The following is a 24,304-nucleotide window of genomic DNA, read 5'->3' as shown; positions in this document are numbered from 1 at the left end:
TAAAAGCAGTTTAGGCTACATAGTATCTCGCACCGTTAACAGAATTCGATATTTCGGTCTTCCGTAACCAACAGGTATGGATAACTTACAGATTGTAAACAATTAAAACTTGAAAAATCTAAAAACGTACGATCCACCATTTATCTAATGTAGAATTCACATTGTGATATAATACTGTCCAAATAAATAATTAGACCAACAAAAGAACGTCTTTTCTTTCCAGCCGCTACGTGCGAACTCCCGATCTTTATTTACAACATCTACATTTGCTGACAGCGCCATCGCAACATGGAGGCATGACACACATGCAAAATGTTAACAAGCTCCATGTTCTAGAAAAAAAAATTATATTACTGTCATAAAGGTATAAGTTTTGATATAATACCATCTCGCAGTAGATTTATCGTTAAGCTATGGCTCCCAGCAGATCACCGAAGTCAAGCATCACTGGCCGCGGTTAGTGTGAGGGTTTGTGACCACTCTGATCAGTCTGCGTAGGGACTGAGGATGTGTGGTATGGGTCCTCGTTAAACTATTCTACAGTAAAGTGCTCGACTTCGAGCTAGTCGTCAGGCTACCGATTGGGGGTACCTTTCCCTCTGCAGAGGATCAAAATTGTGATTCGGATCATCCTCAGGGATGTTTCTCAGACCGTTGCCAATAGCTAATTGTGCAGCTCTTGTGATATTTAAATGAATTAAAACTGCAACAACAATTGACCAAATACCATTATTCATATGATTTACCAAGTTTAATATGTTTTGGATTGTTTTGAATTGAAAGAATTGAATGTCACAAAATCCAAAAGAGGACATGCTGCACCAAACAAATCGTTTTTAAAACAATACAAGCATATGGCAATTTATTTTTCTTAAAAGCATTAAATCGATAAAACGTTGCACGTCAAAACAGGTGCAAGTGAAAAAAATCTGATAAAATTGCAAAAACGTCAAAATAGTTGTATTCAATGACAAATACCAATAGCACGCAAAAACGAAAAAAATGTTAGTTAGGTAAGTCGGTACTTTTTTTACGTCACACTAGAGCTGCACAATGGGCTATTGGCGACGGTCTGGGAAACATCCCTGAGGATGATCCGAAGACATACCATCACAATTTTGATCGCCTGCAGAGGGAATGGTACCCTCGATTTGGTAGCCCGACGACCTGCAGGCGAAGTCGAGCACTTTACGGTAGAACAATTAAACGTTGACCGATATCGCGCACTCTCGGTTCCTACGCAGGCTAAGGAAAGTGGTCACCCACCCGCTTACTGACCCGCAGCAAGTCACGCTTGACTTCAACGTTCTACCAACACGCAAAAATGTTAGGATAATGATTTTCCATCTAACAAGTCTTTTATAACAAAAATTACAATTTCTTAATGTTATTAAAACATTAACTACATTTCAGTAACCACAAGAGGTAAAAGTCAGTCTAGTTGCTTGATTTTTTTGAAACTAAATTAGATGCATTTAAAGTCTTTTAATGTGATTTTTGTAAATGGGGGGAATTACCCTACAAGTAAACTTGAACCTGGTGAAACTACTTTATAACAACAGGAGTTCAGGAAAAAGAAGTTTAATTAATAATGTCAACAAAAAACTTCTTGAAAACTAATCTGGGGAATTCGTTCTGCAGTTTTTAATTAATTCAAAGAAATACACGTTCATTTTATTAACTAAATTTATAGAACTTCCAACTAATTAATCCGCGCAAACGCTTGCACAGCTTATTGGACTACAAAAAAGGGGATAAAACTGGGCTTTTATTCAATTTGAAGCAATGTATTTAGGGAATTTTAGCTCCACTTCTAACTGTCCTTGTAACAAATTGCACTGCATTTTTAATTCAGCTTGGTAAACATTTTTAATTAATTAAAAATAAAATCCCTTATAATGTTTTGAAATTTCTAATTAATATTACTTTGCAATGAAAAAAAGAAACTAGCGAGTATTCCAAAAGACTGGAGCGATTTGATTTCAAAAGAAATACCAATTTAGCGTTTAATTTATTTAAGATTGTCAAATTCGTAATTGTTTTTATTTCTAAGAGAATCTAAATCTCTCACTTTTAAAAAAGTATGTAAATCGAAAAACATGAACTGGTCTTTTTTAATTTATATCTTGACACGAACGAAAGTTAGTAAGTAGACACACGATCCTTTCGGTACTATAATGAAACACAGTATTTATTTTTTAACCATTGGCTAAATGGTTCTTGGTTAGGATGTGATGGCATCCACACTTTCCAACTGTGTAATACTAAACAGTACGCATACGTCGTCATTGCATGCGTTGCTATGGCGACAGCTGATGTTTTTCGTTTTATTTTCACTAGCAGTCATTTTTAAAGTATTTACATCATAATAATTTAAAGTATTTTTATATTCTTTTTTATTATGAACGTATAATGACTTTCTTGACGGTGATTTCAATATAAATAATGCTGAAGAAGGAAAAGTTTGAAAACGGTTGTAAAAGTACCTATTTTTTTTTTATTCAAGAAAATAAGATAAAAAAAGACGCATGTACAATATAAGTATTCATGTTTGATTTTTGGAATTTTGTTACCTTGAAACTTGAAACTCCATATGTCTCCAATTCCAAAAAATATTTTATCAGAAAATACATATCACGACGTGTTGTCGCGAGGAACATAAGTAGCTGAGCTAAGAGTACAAAGTACATATCACAAATACATATATTTGATTAGTTTTAACATTTCATTTAGAATAAACTATTTCCAGTTACATTAAAAATAATTTGGTGCAGCCATCTAGTGCGTAAAATTAAAAACAAATGTACTGTATATACCAATACAAAAATTCAATTCCAAATCCCTAGTACATAATACATGTTAACTCGATTCTATGGTGGGGTACCTTTACATAAACGATGGTTGACATTGTCGATATCTACTCTCCCTCCATTGGTGACCCGGACTCAATGTGAAAGCGCCTACCTTGACAGAAAACGCCCACCATAATTGGAACACGCCTACTTCGATGGATGATCCACATTGAACAGTTAACTTAGTACCTGCGACATTGTCATTCTCACGCTATTGCTTCTCAGTCTAAATCACACACAACGTGCTACGCATTCATTGGGCTGATGAAGGCAACACAGCATCGACCACTACTACCGTGAACTTAATACAGCTCTCACGGTCAGCAAAAGGCACGGCGATCTTAATACAGCTCTCCCGGATTCTCACAAAAACAGCACTGAATCAACGAGTGGTATCCGTTCATCGAATTCTATCAAAGATAAAATTCTGGTGGGGAAGTATTGTAGTGTATCTATGAAAGGTATTTTTTTTTGTAGTTGCAGATACACTACAAAAAATAACTCCAGGCACAAGAGATGGATTCATTTAAACCTTTTTGAGGCATTACTTTTGAACGTCCTAGCCTCGTAATATCACGGGCACGAGAATTAGAAGACGAAAACTCACCCCGTCATTTATACGGGAGCGAGAGTGAAAGAGTTATAACTGACGTTCTTAATGACTGCGATATCCATAATCTTTCGGTTTCGTAGATATTGGATTATTTACGACGCTTCTCGTACTGATACAAATTATACTGATTCCATTATTCCAGTGCATTCATTTAAACATTTTCAATCCTCCTTACCTCAGATTTCAAATATTTCGAACGTGTTTAAAAAAAAACTGAGAAACATTAAACATCTTTTAGTACTTTATACCTTATGACAAATTACAACACTTACTATACTCATTCATCTCTATTTCTATACACTTAAAAAAGAAAATAGATTTTTATTCTCGTGTAAATGGGGGCACCGGTGATGGATTTTTCTTTTTTATAATCATGTTTCGAATGTCGAATGGGCGAGAGAAAAAAGCGTCAGTTTCTTGCAGTTGACAGTAACATATTTATCAAAAGAAATTGAGAGCAGGAAAAAAAATTTTTAAAAATAAAAGTTACATTTTGTTTTCGTGGTGTTCAAACTCACACATCTCTAATTTTTATTACACTTTATGGATTTAAAACGGTGTTTCATTATTTAGAGTTTGTTACTGTACTAGGTCCAGCCATTAATTTCCATGAATAATCAAATAACTCTAGAAATTAATATGTGAATTACATATCCATTTAATCGCTTCCCTTACTAATTTTTTTGAAGAAAAAAAATGTAAAAAGTCAACATATTTTTTTTATTTCATTAACAAATGCAAGGAATTAAAACAAAACATGATTCACGAATTCTAAGTTGAAAATTTAATTTTTTTAATGTGTAAAAAATATTTAATTGACCATCAGTTAACTATCTCGAGTTAACTCGGGAAAATGAAAAAAAATTTAATATGAATCTTTGTATATGTTCACCTCTTCATCATATCATCTGAAAAATCACCTGCATTGCTTTCACTTTCACTCGCGAACGCCATTTTTTTACTCCATTTTTTTCTATGTAAATTTATCCACCATCGTATATACAATTGTACAAAACTCGTCTGCAGTTCCACAAATAGTAAAACTCTCAAATGAAAATTGGCAAATTTCCAAACACAGAAGATTATATTTTGTTTGCTTCCAGCCGAGTAAAAACGTGATAAAACAAAACAAACTGTCTGCTACGCCCAAGTTTTCTCGGGATAATAAATATTTTCAATATATACATACCCGAGTTAACTCGGGGTAATCAGGGAAGCGAGTTTCGAAACAGTTAATAACAGGAAATAAGTTTCGTAGTAACTAGATACCATCTAGAAGAAGGAAGGACTCGACATGGAGTTACCATAAACAAGAAATTTTATCCTTTAGTAGTCCAAACGTAAAGACATATTTTGTATTTCTCAAACTGCGCAGCTTAGTAGTCCGAACGCGACATCCTTATTATTTTCCTCCACTGCGCAGTTTATGTTAGTTACCTCGGACTACTAAATTAATCCGCGCTAAGGCCTTCCCAATTCTAAAAGGTGTTGAGTAACCACCACCTTCCCGAATTAACTTCTGTTCTCGGTTAAAAAAAAAGATTCTGAAACAGTTTTTAAGGCTGTTTTTCGAAGGCTCTGTTATCGAATGAATTTCTTGTTTTATTTTCATTCTTGAATGACTGTTGTGAAGTTTTCAATGAGTGATTGTCAGGTCAAGTTAAACAAGCGTCCTCTATGATAATTCTGAAAATGACTTAAATCGCCAATCTCAAGAAAAAAGTCAACGTTTTGTGTTAAGGAAAAGATTAAGAGATTTATTAATTTTTTAATATATGAATAGTTGCTCTAATACTGCATTAAATGACCTCATAAAAATTTGAAAAAGTTAAGTTTCATGTAGGGATTTTGCTAATTTTATAAAAGATTATAAATTCGGAGATTTTTGAAAGTGTTTGATATTTTTTTAAAGTAATTTGTCTGTTCTAAAGCCCAGATAACAATAAGATAATACAGTGCTCAAAAAAAAAAAAAATGGGCCACTCTAAATAACTTTTGATCTAATGATTGCATAAATATAAGACTTTATTTAAAATTCTATTTTTCATTTACTATTCGAGATATTTCTCGTTAACTTTCTATTTTGACATGTAAAATTACATTGTTTATAATAACAGAAAGCAATTGTACACCTTACAATTCAAAGATTTTTTGACCACTGTTAAATAAAATAATAAAAAATAATAAATATGTAATAAAAAGTTCTTTTTCACGCGAAATAATCTATGGAGAAACGAATTTCAGTTTTATCAAACGCTTTAAAATTACTCGAGAAATAGCAAAATACACGAAAAAGTATAATTAGCATTAAGGGGTGCGAAGTTTGGATTTTCTCCTGACCAAACAATGGGAACCCTATTTTGGAGGTGGGAAATCTAAATCCGTCAAATAAACGGTATATAAAGAAAGTATATTTTTGTGCCTGATTTTGTATCTTAAAATATCGTCTGCACTTATTAATTACCATTATATTAGGTCATCCCCTAGAACGGTTAAGATTGAGTCCTAGAATGTGAAGATCCGATCACTAGATCAAAAGTTATTCAGGAAGATCCTTTTATTTTTTTTACGCATTGTACATATAGTTAAGGCATATTTTTAAGCATTGTGTGCATATAATTGAAACATATTGTACATTTAGTTAAAACATATTGGATGTACAGTCCCTGACCAAATTATTAGACGCACTGTAAGATTCTATGTAAAATCTTAATTATCTGGTGATACTATACAGCTTCTTCGTTTTTATGTGACTGAAACCGGTTTGCACTTGTTTACGTTCGTGAATCAATTGGTTAAATTAGACCATATATTATATAACTACCGAATATTTATTATATCAAGCATTATATTAGTATAGTATTAATAATTAGACTAAATAATTAGACGCATTGTGGTTTTTAAATAAAGACATGATATGCACGAGTTTATATGCGATACTTTTATAATTTAAACACTCATGTATTGGGTTTTTATTGGGGAGATTTTTATAGACTTCCTATGTGTATTTATTTTTTACGTAATGCATTACAATGTTAACCAATAGATACAGGAGCGAAAACAAGTACTAACCGGTTTCAGCCGCATAAAAGCAATACAGCTGTATAGTATAACCTGATAATTATAATTTTACATAGAATCTTCTAGTGCGTCGAATAATAATATAACCAGGAACTGAATAGTTATAATTTTGACTCAACTGTAAATTATTTAAACTATTCCTTTTTTTAAAAAAAAATTTACCTCGGCAAAAGAGCTTCGGAAAAAAAGTGCCCTATTAAAGTATTCAAGTCGGACGTCTGGGTTTTTTTAATGACTTTGACATCCTTAACTCTTGTTTCTTTAACAAATTTTTGTTAATATTTGTTTTAATTATAGAATGTCTGCAGAGCGTCTGCAGAAAAAAAATCTGCTTTCCTAAGCATATTTAGTGTTGCCATCGGTAGCTATGCAATACAGAGTGAGAATTGGACCCTATAAAGAAAACACATATTTAGAGATAGTTTAAATTTCTTAGTTTAAAACAGCAGGAGGAGAAGATTTTTTTTTATTTCTGAAATTTAAAAATAAATATTCATTTTGTCAAACCCCTCTATTTATTTAAAAAATAGCAATTTTTTTTTCTCTTTCATTTCTTAACACAATGAAAAAATATAATAGTTTTTACTTGAGTTTCTTTCATTTAGTCTTTTCATCAGTATTTGAAACTCAAAAAAATTCGTTTCAATAAAACGTTCTTTTTTTACTATCTTATTTATCTATCGAAATTTATATTTTACTTTATTCTTTTTTTAATTTAAGTTATTCCACACATTTCACAAGATTTGTCTGAAGAAAAAAAAAGGAAAAGATCTAACTTCTTTTCTTATTATATTGTCTGAGTTGAAATATAATTACGCAATCTGAAAGTTAATCTAGGAACAGTAAAATTCCAAAACATTTCCAATTAATTTTAATCATTGAATTTAATCAGAAACTTGCTTATTGGCTTCAACTTTTCCTTTTCTCCAGACAGTTCAGTTTCGAAAAAATGAAAAATAAAAATTGTTTTCTGTAAATATATATTTAATAAAAAAATTCTTTCATACAGTTGCGTTATGCAATTTTATTCAACTATGCAGCAGAAAATGTCTAAATGAAAAGTATTGTTAGGAAATTAATTTGTTTGTCTCATGAAATAAATCGTATGATTTTACAGATTTATATTTATTTTTTATCGGAATTTCATAAACAAAAGAAATTTAATACTCTTAAAACTAAGGTGGGAAAATTTTTCCTTGATAATCGAAGCATTACATTTTAAATTAGTTTTCCTTTTTTTGTTAAAAAAAAGTTTAATCTGAAATTTAGCCATTTATCCTTAAGCCTCTTTTTAAAAAGACGGTTTCCTTTTTTCAATGATGGAAAAAGCACTACTATTTGGGATTTATTTTCGGAAAAAAAGAATTATATTATTCATATTATATAAAAAATATTTATATAATTATAAATATTATAATTATATAAATATTATAATTATATAAATATTATAATTATATAAATATTATAATAACATAAATATTTCTATTTGGATCTGAAGTCAAAGCACAGCACATCTTCAAAGCTAAAGTGGTAGGTAAAAGAAAGAAATATCCACGTACCTTAGATTTTAGAATTCCTTAGAATTCTCCGTATTTTCCAGGTTTTCTCTATTCTCCCTGTGGAGTGAAAACCCTGTTTAAGTATCACAATTAATAAAGGACTAGCGCTCTTTTTCATAAGTGTGCATCGTTTTGTTTTTACAAATAACCGATGTTGTAACGATTTAGACTCTTTTAAAACTTTTTGAAACAATCTCATTCCTTTAATCCGTAATGAAAATGCAGATGAGATTGTACTTATTCTGTTAGTTTAAAGTTTTTCTCATAATTCTCGTACATATTGCACTCTACTCTATCTCGTACTTTAGCAATTAAAACACTGCCTAGTGTCATGTAAAGACTTGTGATGTGATTGTTGCGCAAAGACTTCTGCCTTCATCTAAAGATCGATTAGAAAAGGATTTGGGATAGTAAACTGATGGTAAGTTAAATATTTTTTACACATAAAAAATTAAAATTTCAACTTAGAACTTGCGTATTATGTTTTGTTTTAGTTCCCTTTATTTAGTAATGAAATATAAAAAAAATATGATATGTTGATATTTTGCAATACTTCTTTCCCTTACTAATTTGTTTCTTCGAAAAAAATTAGTAAGGGAAGCGATTAAGAAGGGAAAAACAACGAAGAATCAGAAAAAGAAAGAAACGAAGCACTTACGGGGGTTGAAGAGGGAAGCGCTCAGAGGAACCTGTACATTCTATTTGTACATCAGTGGAGCCGCAAGCGATAATATTCATTCCTTTCAAATAAGTCAAATAAATGTACTAAACTGTAAAAAGTATATTCGTTTTCTTAACATTTTTAAGTACTTTTTCCTTATAAAACTTATGTGATAGAAGAATTAAAAGGACTCATTTTTTTAAAAAACTTGTATACGCTTCAAAAGTAAAGAATAACTTTGTTTCATCCATGGAATTAATTAAATTCACGTTCATAAAATACTTCTTTTTAAAAAATCCGAAATGGCAGAAAAGTTATTGAAATCGGAAGAAAGAATAATTTCGCAACTTCCTTAAAACTAATTAAGTTCCTGTTAAGAGTAAAATTATTATTATTATTTTTAATTTCACGGTTGTTGTCATGCAAAATAGCAGAAAACTTTGATGTTATAATTTAAATAAAATACAGAAAAGAACATCTAAATATTAAGCAAGAATATTTACGGGGAATTTTTCATTTAGAATGCAAATACGTTTCATTTGATGGGTGTAGAATTCTTTTCTCAACAATTATTTTAAATATTGAGTTTAAAATCATTAGCGAAAGAGTTTTCTTTTTTTGGGGGGGAACTTTTCTTGGGAATTTTTCTGTGAATGTCAGATTATAATTAATGAACGTATCAGGCAAATTTTATTCAACTACAGCTTGAATGTTATGTATCAAGAAGGCTGATTGAAAAGAACTTTTATGATTCTGAACTTTTCAACTTTTTTTTATGAATTTGAGAAAACCACCACTGTGAAAAATAATGCATTAAAATGATGTTTATAAATTTAATGACGAGTTATTTACAGAATTGTTTCCTATTCTCAGAACCTCAATTCTCAGAAGTTATTCCTAGAAACTCAATCGTGTTTTTTTCTGAAAACCGTATTTCCCTGCCTTGTTCCAATAAGTTCTAATTTTCTGAAAGCTTTTAAATTGAAAAGTAATGATTCTTATAAACCTTTAAATTTCAGTTGGGTATTTCAGAAAATCTTATTTTTCACCCTTGCCCAACTAGGCTCTCCTGTTCTGAATGTGATTTCAGTTTGTAAAATAATGCACTTCGAACTTCATATTTTTACATTTGCATTTACATTTTCAGGAAAACATATTTTCCAACCTTTTTATTAGAATCTTATTTTGATACAGTCCTGGCTGTATTATTAGACGTACTGTAAAATTATACTTATCAGGTGATACTATACAGCTTTATTGTTTTTAATCGGATGAAACCGGTTTGCATTTGTTTAGGCTCCTGTATCCATGGGTTATCATTGTAATGCAATACGGTAAAAATAAATACTAACAGGAAGTAAAATGTTATAGCAAAAATATAATTATCGAACTATATTTTTATCTACAGTAAAAATGAGTAGTTCTGCATTGGAAATTTCGCAAATGCAATGAAATTGTAGTTTTGCATTTCAAATTCAAGGGAATTGAATCTACGATTTGGTATGTCTGACCAATATTAACTTAATGAGGCTTTTTTTCTGATTTCGAAGTTACAATCTTTAGTTGCATTTTAAGTAACAATAAATATCTAATAAACAGTGTTCCATTCAAAATATACTATGTTTTAAAAATAGTGATTCATACTTCTTTTCATTGATCTTTATGAAACAAAATGCAATATTTATTTTCACTATTATTGGCAGAAGATTCAATATTTCCAAGTTATAATTTTATTTATTCATTCAATCTATGCAACAAAAATAAATCTGCGACGGATAGTTTGTATATTCTAAGAAATGCAATTTTTTAAAATGTGTAGGCTTAACAAGATATTTTATTCTAACATTTAAATCGAAAGAAAAAGTATATTTTGTTTGTTATTTGTGGAGAAAAAAAATTCGACCTTTTTAGGGTATATCGAATAAAATATGCAATACCAGCCTACGCATTGTTTTTCTTCTTCATGATTTTTATTGACTTACAAGAATTCTTGGTGTTTCTGCAATTGTTCGTAAAATGTTTTTTTTTCCGCATTTAAATAAAGAGACATTTGTTTGGGAGTTAACTTCAGAAATATTTTATTATTTTTTTTAACTTTAAATAATACGATTGTATAGTTTAAAATATGGAAGAAAGTGGTAGAAAGTTATGTACTTTTGTTTTCATACTGCGTATTTTATGATAATGATCGAATGATATGCCCATCCCGCAAATCATTTAAAAACCTCACACATGAAGAAAGAAGAACCTATTTTAAAAAGTTAAGATAACTTTGCATATTAAAATGTGTGGTTCTTGAATTTCTGCCGTCATCTAATAGTATTTTTCTTAATAGAATTTTCTAAAAAATCATTGTTTGAGAAAGAACATTGTTCGAAACGAAGAATATAACTATTGTTTTCCTTCTCCGTAATAATTATTATTTTCATAGATGATTAAGTTTTAATTTATTTAAAATATGTCTGTTTAGAAGGACTTTTCAAATTTTATTCTGAAATTTATTAATTGGAATTATATTTTTGTAGTGGTTGATATACACTACAGATAGTAAATGACAATAAATTGGCATATTGCAGCACAAAATGTATTTTCGTTAGATTGTTATTTTTCGATAATCTCGTAAATATAAAATTCTTAAATATAAACTTATTAGAACAAAATTACTCTAAAAATAAATAAATAAACTCTAAGAATGAATAAATAAACTCTCAGCTTTTAAATTAATACTAAGTTGATCGGCAGAGTTAAAATGTTCGAATCAAACGTAAGAGAGGATATTATTTATTTGTGGTCATTCTCCAGGTGGGCATTGGAAAAAAAATTAACTATTTAGTTATTTTTAATGCTTATTAAAGCAAATATGAGCAGATAATCTCTTCCGTTTTTTTCATAAGAACGTTATAATTTTGCAGCGCTAAAAGCAAAAACCAGTTTAGAATTTTACAAAATTCAAATCGGAAAGGAAAAACAAGAAATTAACTTCTTGCGTTTAAAACGTTACATAAATGTTATAAACGTTTTTACAAACGTTATAAAATTAAACATTTATTGATTCTGCTTACACTTTGGTTTCAGCTAACTACTGTCCCAAAAATGTGTGCTTTTCCCTCCTTTGATTACGATAATGAAATGGTACTAGTTCCAACTATTACGCTAAATGTTGCTTTCGTAATTGTATTGTTTTATAGTTATCAAGGAATATTTATGGTTTAAAAAAATTATTTTTAATAACATTTTCATAACTGTCACAAATTATTACCATATACTGTGTGTGGGTTGAAGAACCGTGAATCTGATACTGTAGTGACTAACTACACAGCCATTGTGAACGCTGTAGTCATAGGTTGTATAGTCAGTTGGTTTTCAGTTTGAATGCTGTCAATCAATTCATCTGGATGTTGAAAAAATTATGATTTTTTTCCCCATGGTTATAAAAGATATAGAGCCCTAAAAACAGAGCCATGATGTCTTCAGTGCCCTAGAGTAATGTGTTACCATGTCATATCAGGTCCCAGCAATGTTCTAAAAAAAGCATCAAACTTTCTCAAGGATTTCAATTTCCATAAATGTTGTTGTAGTTAATTTACGTCGCACTAGAGCTGCACAATGGGCTATTGGCGACGGTCTGGGAAACATCCCTAATGATGACCCAAAGACATGCCATCACAATTTTGATCCTCTGCAGAGGGGATGGCACCCCCGCTTCCGTAGCCCGACGACCTGCAGGCGAAATCGAGCACTTTACGGTAGAACAGTTTAACGAGGATCCATACCGCACACCCTCGGTTCCTGCGCAGACAGATCCAAGTAGTCACCCACCCGCACACTGACCGCAGCCAGTGGTGCTTGACTTCGGTGATCTGATGGGAACCGTGTCTTAACGATCAGTCCACTGCGGGAGTCCACTTTCTATAAATCATACATTAAAAAAATAAACCGTACACTGTTGGAAATTTCTCATTAAAAATGGTTCAATAACAATTTATTTGATTGTTATTTTACCATAATCAAACAGAACAGTCCATTAAACATAAATAAGATGTTATTTAAACTGTTTACTGTGAGAAAAATCGTTTACTCACTGTTTTCATCTAACACGGTTAAACAGCCGGAATCTTAACCTTGCAGTTGGGTACATATTATAACCGTGATGGCTAATTTGTCAATCCCATGACCGACAGAACAGGGGTTCGAGTCCCATTGTTAAAACTACTTTCCATTCCTTGCACTCCCCAATGTGTGACTCTGGACTATAAGAGTATGATATTCCCATTCACGCATAGATGGCAGCACTATAAAGCAGTTAAACTGTCTCCAGTTAAATTTCCTTTTTTTTCTGGTTTTGAAACCATACTCGTTGTAAACTGTTTCAAAGGCGTAAAGATAAAAAAACATGTTCTTTGTCATAAGCTTTACGATTCATTGGATGGACTGACTGCTGCAGGTTATTTTATCATAATTTTATAATGAAAATTCTAACAGTGTATGAGGAAATCAGCATTTAAAAAAATTCAATTTTGCACAGAAATTTCTACGGGATAGACAAAAAGTTTTATGTTGCGTATACATGTTTCAGTTGCTAAATTTAGTTAAATTTTGTTACTTTTAAAAATGAGTAAAGTTCAGTCGCAAGAGAAAACCGTTGTAAACTATTTATCGCCTTCAACGACTTCCACCGACGTAATTCTGTCGTAATCTTATGACTTAAAGCACTCTCTTTTATTTAAAGAATTAAAAGCTTAAGTAATGCCTCAAACAAATTAGAAACCCGCTCAGAAAACACTTTCTTTTGTAAAGAGAGGGAATGTTAGTTAAGGGAATTGTGAAAAAGTTTTGCTTAATTTAATCACCACGACGCAGACACTATATAATTGTAGCACTTTTATAATTATATCTCACTTTATACATTAAGTAGTTCGCTCTCATTTTTAATGGAAGAGCTAAATTGAATTTGAAGAGGTTGAAGCAATTATATTGAAATGAATAGGGGGTTTGGGACATCGATCGAGTAGGACACTTAACCGCCAAAAACCAAATGGTTAGTTAAGGATTAAAAGGTAACGCGTCATAAAATATGCAAAATATATAAAATTTTTGAATTGCATTCAAAAGTATTGAAAAGAATTTATTATGTGATCATTTTATTTAGGATATTTTATTAAATATTTTCGTGATAAGCTACAAATGTATTAAATGTTTTTATTCACGAACGCAACTCTACGCGTAAAATTGCATCATTACATTTATTACTTATTGGCAAAATGGGACTTGGTTTGGATTTCATGGCGTCTTCACTTTTCAACTACAATTATCAAGAGCAATAGTAAACAGTGCGCATGCGTTGCTATGGCGACCTCAGCTGTTTGAGAATTTTTTCAGTCTAATTTTGTTATGCGTTAAGTTGAAGAGCTTATTTTTGGTCCCGCAGTGGACTGATCGTTAAGACACGGTTCTCATCAGATCACCGAAGTCAAGCATCACTGGCTGCGGTCAGTGTGCGGGTGGGTGACCCACTTGGATCAGTCTGCGTAGGGACCGAGGGTGTGCGGTATTGGTCCTCGTTAAAACTGTGCTACCGTAAAGTGCTCGACTTCGCGCGCAGGTCGTCGGGCTACCGAAGCGGGGGTGCCATCCCCTCCGCAGAGGATCAAAATTGTGATGGCATGTCTTCGGATCATCCTCCGGGATGTTTCCCAGACCGTCGCCAATAGCCCATTGTGTAGCTCTAGTGCGACGTAAATTAACAACAACAACAACAACAGCTTATTTTTGAGATATGGGACCAGAGAGATCCCATAAATACTTCTTGAGTTGTGAATAAGAGAGAATTTCACAATTTGAACGATATTTTTGTTATTATTGTTTAAATTAAGAATCAGAAATTCTAACGTACAGTTCAAACTGGATCGTTTTCAATACTAATTCAGGTGAATATCACACATAAAGAGAAACTGATTGGCACGGTCCCAAAAGTTAGAATTGAAGCAAGGAAAAAACGATGCCAAGGCCTCAACTTACCGAGGCTGGAAAAGCCAAAGAACATAGACGGGAATACCTTAAGTGTTACAAACGGAAAAATGAAAGGATTCCACTCCCAAACGCAAGCATGAAGCCCAATCTTCACAGAATTTCGAAAGTGGTTGAGAGAATTGAACCCTACAGAAGAGCGAATGGTGACTCTCCGAACCCTATTCATGCACTGGAATACCCAGACATCTGAATGAGAACTGGGTATTGATCACCAGTTAGGGATAAAAGGATCCATCGTCAAGGTGCCCAATGACTTGCACAAGACCGTAGACTGTCTGCCAGCCCCTATAAATGATTCATTCACTATTCATGTAAAATTGGAAAAAAAAGGCCTAGCTTTCAAATCATATTTCGTGTATGAACTTGTGAATCCGAAATGGGTGTATGATGCAGCTTACAATCTCCATCAAACACCATTGTACCCATTCGAAAATGTTAATATTGATCTCGATTGGAGCTGTTCGATGTCATTTCAGTCATCAAAAGAATTGACACAGAATGTGTCTGAACTGCATTTAAATAGGTCTGCGAAATTATGTACCGAGCAGTTCAGGCTTAACAGTTAAAGATGTCCAAGATTAAAACACACTAAAGATTCTTTTCCAAAAAAAAAAAAAGGAAATAGACAACAATCATTTTGCCAGTGGGTAACCTGTGATAGCCTTACGGCGATCCCAATTTTCTTCATTTTGTAGTGGATCGTATTTTTCTTTATTTAAAGTAATTCCTTTTAACTTCCAGTGGTAAAGCTAAATTGAATTTACCAGAGTCAAAACCAAGATGTATGAGGGATTGAACAACCAAATTGAACACTATTTGGCGATAAACATATTGAATGAAATTGAATACTAGATTAAATGGCCGAAGTTTCACAAAAAGACAAGCTACGACAAATGATAGGTTTTAATAACAAGTGAAAAACATACTACAAAGTCTCCTCACTAAAAATCATTAAATTGACAAACAGCAGTGCGTGTCGTAACAGGTGCATTCAAAAGTGAATAAAACTAGATAAAATTGTAAATAGGATAAAACAGTTATAAAAAATATAAAATACCGATTGCGTGTAAAAATAAAAAAACAAAGTTAAGATGATGTGTGTCACTTTCAAGTTGTCAAGGTGTACTTATCAATCAAACACTTCGATGCAAACAGTAGAATAAATTTGAATAACGATTATACACTTCTTTTAAAAACAAAACTCTTGTCGCAATTTCTAACGGTTAAGGTTAATGGATTTCAACAAAACTAAAACCAAGATATTAAATTAAATAGAGTGCGCGAAATTTAATGGTAAATCCTTAGAAACTACTTTTATTACATAATATTTAATAAAGCCTTCATATCGAAGCTTTATTAAATGATATGTGATAAAAAAGTGCTGTTTAAAAACGCCACTTTAATATAAATAACTCATTATTACTCAATAATTCTTTGTAAAAATAATAACAGGTCTAAAATGATTAACTAAAAATTCTTACATAGCATGATTATTTTTACATTTCCCACGCTAAAAATATTTTATTTTCATAAAAATCTGACGTAATTGCACTTGAAATGAAATTTAATAACATGGAGAAAAATACTCTACTCGAGGTTGGCACAATATAAGATTAAATGACAACACTTTTAAGTAAATATTAGCTAACTGAAGCTAGTGAAGCGTAATTATTTTTCGCCCCTTTTGTAGTTGTTTTCACAGCGTAAACATTAAATATTGACACGTATGCATTTTAATCATTGAATGAAAACGGCCTTACAAGAATGTTGCTCTTTGGTTTTAAAAAAAAACAAATATTTGAGTTTTATTGGGTGAGTGGTTCATCGATTACTCAAAAGTTTTAAAGTATTAGTTAGTGAATGGAAGGCAATTAGATTATAGACCAAATTAATATGTATAACAATTTAAACCAACTCAGTGCATCTACCACTACAAAAATGTAATTCCAATTCACTAGTACGTAAAACATGTTAATTCGATTCTTTGGTGGGGTACATGTTCATAGATGAAGGTTGACGTTATGCTGGGGTTCATAGATGAAGGTTGACGTTATGGTGGGGTACATGTTCATAGATGAAGGTTGACGTTGCCGATATCTACCATCACATCGATATCTACTATCACATTGTGATCTTCGGACGTGATGTGAACACACTTACCTTGGCAGAAACACCCACTACGATCTGAACACGCCTACTTCGATGGATGTCCACATTGAACAGTTGACTTGCTGCTTGTGACTGCGGCATTATCCACCTCCTCGTGCTGTTGCTACTCAGTTTCTATCTCAAACAACTTACAACCTATTCACTCGACTGCTAATGGCAGCACAGGAGTGACCACGACCGTGAACTTAATACAGCTCTCACGATCAGCACTCAAAAAGTACGGTGATCTTAATACAGCTCTCCCGGATTCTCACAAAAAAACAATGAATCAACTAGGGAGATCCCGTTCATCGAATTCTATCACAGATATAATTCTGTTGGGGGAGTACTGCAGTGTATCTACCACTACAAACATATAATTTCATTTCACTAGTATATAAGACATGTTAACTCGATTCCATGGTGGGGTACCTTGACATATATGAAGGTTGATAGTGTCGATATCAACTCGTCTCACGGCGTGGCACTTTTTTTTAAAAATTTTTTTTATTTTTAGAAAATGAACTAAAAGTGTTCCTTTATGCAGAGAAAAAGTTCTAGACTGATATTCTTTTTGTTTGCCATTATTTGCCCCCCCCCCCAAATAAAAATTTTTTTTTTTAAATGTTAACGGATGTAGAAAATGTTTAGATGTAGAAACAGAATAGAGAAATGTTTGGCATCTAAAACCATAAAAGAATGCAGAAAGCAGAAACACATTTGTTGCAAGTTAATACATTAACTTAAAAATAAGGTTTCCGTAAGTTCTCAGTGACCTCAATATCATTAGAAAATAAAAATATCACAAATACCGTCAGTCAATTGCAGCCCTAGTGTCAAATTCTGTAAATCTCAGACTCGGTTATTATAGAGTCAAAATCTTTTACGTAAACCAATTTGCTTACTTCAATTCAATTACCCCAATTTGCTATTTCTTAAATAAGAATTTTGTATTTTATTCATGTTTTTCATTTTATATATATTTCTCTTACACGCCTTGAAAAAAGTATTTATTTCCCTTTCAACGTTGACAATAGAAAACTAAAACGTAGAAGTAGTGAACAGTCATAAGCATCAACGCTTGAAGACTCACGTTTATTACACATTTCAGAATTCTTTTCTCGCGAGGACAACGAAAAATTGGAACAAGCTGAGATTTTAAGAAGAAATTAAAGGTTAGACTGCGAACATTTAAATGCTTTTGTTTTTAAAGATTCTGTCTCTTCTAAAGATCTATTGGCGGAAGGTCAATTATAATTGAGAGCAATATTTTAGTTTCAATGATGTTTCGAAATTACCGCGGGAGATTATTAACTAAGATCATCCAGACATGTTTTCGTTTTTAAATTTCTTAATCTTTGGTTCATTTTGCAAGTTTCTGTTGTTAGTTTCTAAATCAAAACTTAAAATTGCACCTAACACTAGAATGATGCTTAAAGTATGCTTTGATTATAAGATTATGGTCTTTACGCTAATGTAAGATGTGACTCTGAACTCGAAAGTTCATTGTTTTACATTAAAGAAATCATAATGGCTGAAACGTATTAAAAATCAGGGGTTTGACTTGACTAGAGAAAGAGTATCCTATAAGTGGAGACCAAAATACTGACAAGCGAGCCAAGCAATTACTAAATAAACTACGAAATATGGGAAGTTGGGGAGCTCAGCGAGCAGGGCTTGCCTCCAAATATTTAGTATTTCACAAAAATGCATTTCTTCAGCTCCATTGATTAAATTAAATATGCGTTTTAAAGGCACAAAGATACAACGTTTTTTAAAGAGCGAACATTTTGTTAAAGCGAATTGCATTACATAATTAACGTAAATCGTTTTTTAAAAAAATAAAACTCTCGATCCGTTTAAATACTTTACTTAGCAGACAATTCTTAAATCAAGCAAATAAAATGAATAAAATTGAATGGGAAATTTGATGGTACATGCTCAAAACAGCATCACACTGCTCACCAGTTTGCTTTAAACAAATAAGGCGATGAAATGCCCGTTCAAATTTCAACTACATATGTTCGTTCACCAGGAGTTGGTAGTTGGCTCCACCTCCTAGGACGCAGAGTTCATTTCAGCGCATCTCCGCGCTTGAAATTGAGACAACCCTTAATGCGCACAAAATGTGACTTCTTTTTCAGTCACTGACTTCACTTTGTCATCTGCTGTTATACCTTTCGTTTCTCTAGCTACTTAAATTTATTTTAAATTTAAAAACTGCTGTTTTCCCCGCAAATTGTCTTAAAAAGGACGAACTATTTACTCAAAAGAGAGAAATACCATAAAAAATGGAGTTAAATATCATCAAATTTATAAAATATTTAATAATAAAAAAAATGCAGAAAAAGTTTGCGAAATATATATTCTTACCATACCATTGTCAAATAGCAACCTTGTCCAGGATAGCTCACAACCTTCTCCCAAAAATAGCGAAATAATATCGTCGCAAGCCACGTGATGAAGGCGGAGACAAGTGTCAACCAGGTGAACGAGCTATACAATAATAAAACAATTAAAGTGATAAAATAAAATGAATAAAACCTGATAAAAACTTTGGTTCCAAAATTCAATGACGAATGTCTTTGTCATCTTTTCTTCCAATTAACCTAAGCTGTTCGAGCCTACACAATTATAGCTTAATGCTTTGTAAATATTTTAATCAAATTAATTAAAAAAATTGCATTTATTTAAGATTATTTTTGAAATAAATGCAATTTTTTTAAATTAATTCTTCGAAATATATTTCGTAAAATACTGAAACGCAATAACTACAGCGATTCTAATTAAGTATGAATTACTAACTAAATCCCACGCTTATATTTAAATGCGTAACTAAAGATATGATATTTCAAAAGAATTGATTGTGGCTAAATTCCATTTAAGATAATCAATATTTACGACGTATGCATTAAATTAATATCACAGGAAAAGTAATTTGCGTTTCCCAAAACTAACAATGACATATTGTATCCATTAGTTAACTAAACATTGGATCTCATTAGTAATTTTAAAATTTTACACTTTTCTAAATTTGCTTTCTATTCAATGAATTTATATCAAATGTTTCATTACAAAATGTATTTGACTATTAATGATTTTTTGACTATTGTAAATCTTTTCTTCCAAACAATATTTTATATATTTTATAAAGTGCAATATTTTCTTATTTTTTACTTAAAACCTACAGAAAAGGTAAAGTTACTTAATGATTTATATTATATATATATATATATATATATANTATATATTGTCCGTCGGTGCACAGCCGACCCAATTTTTTGGTTTACGACTACTAGTGTTCCACTCTGTAGCTTTGACATCTTGAACCAACCCAGAAGACAAGGAAACTCCTGGATCAGTACCCCCAGAGGTATGATTTGTTATAGGAACACGGAGAACTTTGCGATTCGATGATTCGACAGAGATTCGAGATTTAACATGCATCAACAAAGGGAGGCTTCGGCTGGCGGCGATCGAACCCACGAGCTCTTGAACATTAGCCCAATGCCCTACTAACCAGGCTATCCCGGCACGGACAATGGGAAATCGAAGGATTTGTGAAATCGAGGCGGACCACGAAGTGAGCCAAATAGAAGTAGTGCTGCCATCTGTCGAGGATTTGGAGAGTTGCGTTGACCATGGTCAAGAATGTGGAGGGAGTGTGAGGGAGAAGCTGTTCGGTGCCAGATGGATTTGAACCCGCGATGCTAGTGTCCATAGCCGGATGCTATAATCACCATCGTAAAGGATGCACACTACCGATGTGAATTTGAAAACTTCATATAATAGCTGCATAAATTAGCAGTCAACTCTCCTATTACTTTGACCTTGAAATGACTTTTCACTTTTAAAATGACCTTGCAGTATAAATGAGCAGCTAACTCTCCAATAGAATGTCTTAGAGTGCCTTCACACAATTTCTTTTAGCTCGATTACTTCGTAACTGGTTTAAAATATATATTAAAGAAATAATTTTAATTTAATTTCTCAAAACGTCAATAAAATCTATTATACTTCCGTAAGATGGCTATAAAATTTTCTTAAACCTGCATCAAACTAAAGACAAAAGGATTTTATCAGCACCAAACAATACTTTTTTTAGACGTAAACCTTACAATCTTTTTTTTTTTTTTTAAAAAAAAGCATTATGAATTTTATGAAAGCTATAAAATGTTTTCTTTCAACCACTTCAAACGAGAAATAACGATAACTATTCTCGACAGGATTAAGGAATAGCTAAAAGGAAAAAAAGAATTATCGGTTTTCACTTTACCTAAACTTTTCGTTTAAGAGATTAGGGTAAAAATCCTATATGACAGTTTAATAATGTATCTTATTTAATGTTCTTCCAATTCACCTGAAATACTGTTATCGTGGTATAGTATAGGGTGATTTTATTAGGTTAAGAACATTTTTTGTTCTATTTTAATGTGCATAACTAGGAGGGCAAGTTCGCCGCGGAAAAAGGAGACTAAAATTCACGTGAGATTCGAACAACGTTTCGAAAATTTTTACGTGAAGAAAAATTCAATAACAATGTACTACAACATGCATACATAAGATAGTAAAAATCCATATAGATAAAAATGAATGTCTGTCTGTTCTTTCTAAACTTCTAAACCATCTGACCGAGGTCTATAAAATTTGTCTTACTGAGAGTTCGAAGAACTGGGTTAGGGTGAGTGAATGTCGACACTAGAAGATTCTAACTACGAACCATTCCAGCGAAAAACTAAATGGGATTTTACTGGTGGCTCAAATGTTAGGTTTTGTTTTATATTTAACTATACTCGATTCTAGTTTTTCAAAATAGTTTAAAATCAGTATCAGTGATATTCGCTAACTTATAGAGGTATTTGATTAACAAAAAACATTTATCGTACGTAGTTTAATATTTATTTATTTGTTTCGCTATGCCAGATAAATTCAAGGAACAACGGTTTGAGCCGTGATGGCTTAGGGGATAGAGCGTTCGACTTACAATAAGGTGAACCGGGTTCGAATCCCATAGAAGCCTGATTGATATGAATTCCGCATTCGGTTCGCACCGACCACAGTGATAACGTAAAATCTCCTCAGTGGTAGACGTATCATGGGTTAGAGTCCCCTTGCCAACAGGCTAACCGTGGGAGTTCTTCGTGGTTTTCTTTTCCATTAGTTCCATCAAAAACTGCTCCAAGAAGGCGCAAATTTCTCCCAATACTTGATCCAGAACTTTCCTTGTCTTCTGGATTGTGTTCAAAATGACAAGGCTTGCGGAGTTGAACATTAGTAGTCGTAAACCCGAAAAATTGGGTCGGTTGTTCATTAACGGTTGTAAAAATAAGATGAACTATGTTTACGTGGTATGGGAGAACTACGTCATCAAATTAGTATTAGCAAAATAATCTGAAGCCACGTTTATTTCGATTGCAGTCATTCAAACCAGTAACTATACGTTCATAATTAAAAGAATATAAAAATACTTTCAATTATTATTATGTAAATACATTAAAAATGACGCTAGTGAAAATAAAAAGAAAAACAGCAGCGATCGCCATAGCAACGCATGCGCACTACTATTTCTCTAGAAAAGTTGAAAAGTGTGGACTCCATCAAATCCACTCACTTTGCTAATGGGTAAATGTATACGGCAGGATGAACAAGCACCTTTATTTCAAATATCAAATCATATCGCCTAAAGAATCTTACTAAATCCTTATATACTTATTAATGTGTTATCGTTAAGTCAAAGCGATGATCGCTTATAGAAGGGAAGAAGAAAAAACTCTTGGCATCTTTTAATATTCTTTTTCGTAAATTGAAAACGTCCATTTTACTCATAACGATGCTCGTTTATAATGATTTATCGGCCAATTTTTGAGAGAATTTTTTTTTCTTCCTTTTTCCTCACTTTTTCTTATTTTAAATGTAGTGCTGTTCGCTTAAAGGGTATGACAACATGTCATGAAACGTCGAATAATTCGAATGAGACACGTTTTTAACAATCTAAAAAATATTAAATCATTCAGTATTTTGTTTCTCAGAAAAAAATTGGGGGGGGGGAGGGGCAAAAAATCAGTTAGTACCGTCTCTCATAAAAAAGACATTGCTGTTTAGAATTATTTTAAAGCCCCATCTTTCCTTAAAAATATTTCTGTCACTACTGTAAAAAAAAATATTTACGTTATTTCTCTAAGTGCTATCAGTTTCAATTCACTTTTCACAGTGCAATCTTTAAAATAAAAATTTTGGTATTACATGAAACATATTTGTGATATTATCCTAAAAAGATTTCAATTTTGCTGCAAACATACAGCCCCTGCCCAAATTATTAGACGCACTATAAGAGTCTGTGTAAAATTATAATTATCAAATGATACTCTATACAGCTGTATTGTTTTTACGAGGCTGAAACCAGTTTGCACTTGCTGACGCTCCTGTATCAATTGGGTAACATTATAATGCAATATGCTAAAAAATAAATAGAAGTAGGAAGTATATAAAGGAATCTCATAAATAGAATCCCATTACGTGTATGTTTAAATATGAAAGTATTGCCTGTAAACTCGTGCAAAACATGTCATTATTAAAAAACTTCAGTGCGTTTAATAATTTAATCTAATTAAAATTTCATTTGGACAAATTCCTTATTATATTTAAAGTAATTCATTCGAATTATTAAATATTGCATGGTTGACAGTTAAAACATAATTAGTTGATCAAAATTTGAACATGTTCCCCTTTATTTTGATGCATTGTTACTTACCTTAAACATAAACCATAACACATTAAATGATGGCTAAAAACGACCGGGAGTTTGAGAATAAAATACTAGTTTTGAATATTTCATAGAGCTTGTTATAAGTTTCTTTAAATGTCGATGAATAATTTTTAACCGATTCCCTGATTATCCCGATTTAACTCGGGTATACTGCAAATATTTATTATCCCGAATAATCTCGGGCGTAGCAGAATTCGTCAACACGTTTTGTTTTATCACGTTTTTATTCGTCCGGAAGCAAAACAAAAAATTATAATAATCCTCTGTAATTGGAAGTTTATCCATTTTCATTTGGGAGTTTTACTATTTGTGGGACTGCAGACGTATTTTGTACAATTGTATATGCGATGGTGGATGAATTTACATAGAAAGGATAGTAAAAAAAAGGCATTTGCGAGCGAAAGTAAAAGTAATGCAGATGATGAAGATGTGAACATATATTTTAATTATTATCTAATAATTTAATTTCTTATTTGCCCGAGATAATTCGGGATAGTAAACTGATGGTAAATAAAAAAAATTTTACGCATGAAGAAAATTAAAGTTTCAACTTAGAACTTGTGTATTATGTTTTGTTTCTGTTAATTTTTTTTG

At 32.0% G+C, this 24,304-nt stretch overlaps 1 protein-coding gene across 1 annotated transcript in view; it reads left to right on the top strand.

Moving 5' to 3' along the window:
- Positions 1 to 223: 223 nt before the first annotated feature.
- LOC107456107 (uncharacterized) overlaps positions 224 to 24,304 on the top strand; it is a 90,771-nt gene continuing 66,690 nt past the window's right edge. Inside the window, exon 1 of the mRNA XM_071182880.1 lies at positions 224 to 364. The gene's annotated coding sequence lies outside the window, so the exon portion shown is untranslated. The remainder of the gene's footprint in view (positions 365 to 24,304) is intronic.

The sequence above is a fragment of the Parasteatoda tepidariorum genome, chromosome 6 (genome assembly GCF_043381705.1).
Source record: "Parasteatoda tepidariorum isolate YZ-2023 chromosome 6, CAS_Ptep_4.0, whole genome shotgun sequence".
NCBI classification, from domain to species: Eukaryota; Metazoa; Arthropoda; class Arachnida; order Araneae; family Theridiidae; genus Parasteatoda; species Parasteatoda tepidariorum.
This window is presented reverse-complemented; position numbering and strand designations above follow the sequence as displayed.